Source organism: Sinocyclocheilus grahami, unplaced genomic scaffold (genome assembly GCF_001515645.1).
Source record: "Sinocyclocheilus grahami isolate Dianchi unplaced genomic scaffold, SAMN03320097.WGS_v1.1 scaffold773.1, whole genome shotgun sequence".
In the NCBI taxonomy this organism is placed as follows: domain Eukaryota; kingdom Metazoa; phylum Chordata; class Actinopteri; order Cypriniformes; family Cyprinidae; genus Sinocyclocheilus; species Sinocyclocheilus grahami.
In genome coordinates this window covers 528,535-532,155 of record NW_015505952.1, presented here as the reverse complement: position 1 = coordinate 532,155, position 3,621 = coordinate 528,535, and positions in this window count along the sequence as shown.

Below are 3,621 nucleotides of genomic sequence, written 5' to 3'. Positions count from 1 at the left end.
TATATATATATATATACAGTGGGTACGGAAAGTATATAAAGTATAGTATGTGTGTATGTATATACAATTTGGGGCATTTTTATGATAAGGTGTTCATGAAACCCAGGGATTGTTTGTTTGTGGTGATAGAAACCCCCAGATGCTTTGAAAATCTAAGCATTTATACATACAATTGCAAACAATGATGTGCTCCTGACTTTTTCCTTTGGGTCACGTAAAACAAGCTGGGAGGATTCTCTTCTCGTTTTCCCATGCGAGAGCTTGGACATGAATATTTCAACACACCCACTTGGCACCTACTTTAGATCTCATGCTCTATCTTCCGCACACTCGGTCTCTCACACAAACACAAACACACAAACTGGTATTCCAGGCTCACTCCAGGCTAGATAAAACAACCAAAGCAAGCATTTGCAATGAATTTAGTACATTACATCTTTTAGGGATTATTATGATTATTATTATTATTATTATTAATTCAGCATGCATTTTTGTTGTATGGGAAATAGCAGCTTTGACATCAATTTGGCTGAAAAATCAGAGGTGTGCATGACATTGAGGTTTGTTTATTTATTTATTTACTTCCCATCAATGGACCCTTTTCGTAGATGGTGACGATGCATTTCCATAATTATCAACATCGTAAATCTAGAAGTTTAATTTTTTTTTATATAAAATAAAAGCACATTTATACTGTAAAACTGTTCTTTGTCTTATATTACCTCAGTAAATTACATTAAATTACAGAAAACTAGGTAACGCTGTTGCATGAGTGTTTGTAATACAACAGTTGACATCTTTCTTTCTTCTCAGCAATGTAATCTATCTTTTTTTTCATCTTTTGTAAAGTCATAGAAACACTATCAAGTTCTGAGCTCCCTGACAATGTGAAAGTGGTCCATAAGATATTTTAATATATAATACCTTGATCTGTACACTGAAGGTCATTACACAAAGATTATTACATTATACTTCATGTATATCTAAGAAGTAAATTATGAACTACAAACATGTTTAAACTGGCAAAGTGAAGAGACAAGTTTCAGAACAAAATTCGGAAGACATTTACATTTATTCATTTAGCAGACACTTTTATCCAAAGCGATTTATGAATGAGCAATGCAGCTTGTGGCCATCGTTGGCTAACAACGCTTTTGGGAAATGCACAGTACTTCTCTCTCTCTCTCTCTCTTTTAAGGATCTAGTTAAGAACTCACAGAAGACATGAGCATTCACAAAGTTTCCAGAGGCAAATCATTTGCCACACTGAATGCAAAACTGCTCCACAACATGATACAATCACATGCAATCATAACATATTGAATGTTTAATGTACAGTTATGAGGCTTGTGATTTTGGCACAATCAAATTTCACAGTTGGGCCGGGGGCAGCTCAGCCCAGCTCAGAGCTGCAGAAAGAGAAACAAAATATCTGGCTGACATGTTTGTTTGTTTGTTTGTCTGCGTAATGCTTGTCTGGCTGGCATGTGTGTCTATTCTTGTTCTATCTAATTTGATGAGAGTGTTGTACTCTTAGCTATCTTATTTTCATAATATTTTGCTGATTAAAGGAATAGTTCACCTAAAAATGAAAATTTGCTGAAAATATGCTCACCTCAGGCAATCCGAGATGTAAATGAGTTTGTTTCTTCATCAGAATAGGTTTGAAGAAATGTAGCATTCCATCTCTTGCTCAGCAAAGGATCCTCTGCAGTGAATGGGTGCCGTCAGAATGGAAGTCTAAACAGCTTATAAAAACATTGCAATAGTTTACAAGTTAAAGACACAACTCAAATTAATTCATTATCATCATGCGAAGTCGAAAGCTTCAAATCTAACATTAAGACATTTTTAACTTCAAACCATTGTTTCCGACTAAAATATGAATAATCTCTCTATAATATTGCTTTCGCCAGTGAAAAAGTCTTCCAAATGAATCAATAAAGAAATATGCACAGATCAAGAAACATTTACAAGCGAAAACAGTCCAAAACAGTACTGAACAAATATGTTGGTGGATATTGATGTGAGAGGACAACAGGGTATGGACTTTTCCGTTGGAGAAAATGTTATTAAGGATTGTGGACTTGTATTTTGGCCAGAAGTGACAATGTTAAGTTAAAATGCCATAATGATGAATTTGTTTCTCACAAACACATAGCTTTTCGCTTCACAAGATAATATTTGATGGACTGTCTTTAACCTGCGGATTATTGTGATGCTCTTATCATCTGTTTGGACTGGATTCTGACGGCACCCATTCACTGCAGAGGATCCAATGGCGAGCAAGTGATGGAATGCTACATTTCTCCAAATCTGTTCTGATGACGAAACAAACTCGTCTATATATTTGGGTGGCATGAGGAGGAGTATATGTTCAGCAAATTCTCATTTTGGGGTTAACTATTGTATTAAACACATGGAAGTGCAAGAGAATGTAAAAAAAAAATTAAATGAATAAAAAAAGTCCAGATTGTGTGAACTTGTGATGAGAAAAGATCTCGGACGATCAAATATATATATATATATTAGAAATAGAACAAAAACCCTTCAAAACCTTTTAAAACACACCAGCTTTTCTGAACATGCACGATACACACAGCTGGTTCTTGAGCGTATGGAATTTCTCCATCAGATTTTGTAATTATGTTACATTGCCATTTAGTCAGCGGCAGCCAATCTGCAGGCTGAGTGCTCTCTGCGATTGATTACTGAGCTGCAGCAAACATATCAATGAGAAGAGATATGCCCTTGCTCTGGCAGCTGCCCCCCTCTAGATTAATACACTATGTCACTCTCTGATATAGATCATCCATTCAAACCCAACAATCCGGGTGAGTAAAAATGCACCTCCCCGCTCCTTCTGTCACTTTCAGCAGCTTTGCTTTGTTGTACTTCTGCCGCACTTTAACCTTACTTAGCTCATATGATTTGACATCATATGAAAATCTGATCGATCACAAGGCATTTCTTCAAATAAAGCATTGGCTTTAAACTTACTCAATGCATGCATGATGCAGTTTTATTTTGCAAACATAAAGAAGAATTTAATTCCTATAAATAAAATGTACATTTTAAATATTTTATTTGTTTATTATGTATATTTGGTATGCTTACTATGTTATATTCTATAGTTTGTATGTTTAAATAGCAAGTAATTTAAATTGAATTATTAGAATCTAAGCTGAAATATGAAATATAAGGGAAAATGCTGATGTTATGAAATATTGCATACTATTTTGTTAGTCAATCTTTTAACATTAAATTAGGTTAAATGCAGCAACTGTTAATTGGGAAGCAGTTGAATATATTTTGGGTGATGCATTATATGGAATGTGTATTTTACAATTTAAGTCAATAAATTGTAAGTGTGCAACCTCAAGCTAAATGTATGCATTTTAATATATGTTGTGATTCAATTATGCTAATGTACTTTAGGGTTGACAGTAATGGGATTGACCGTTTTGCAATTATATTTCAAGCTTTATGCTCAAGCTTCATAAAAGTGCAAGGTGCTTCTTGCAAAGAGAATTGAATGCTGATAATTCTATGAATATCCACTTTCTATCATCAAAGCTTTACTTTACAAATCCTTTACAAGGGTTGACAGTTTTAGATCAT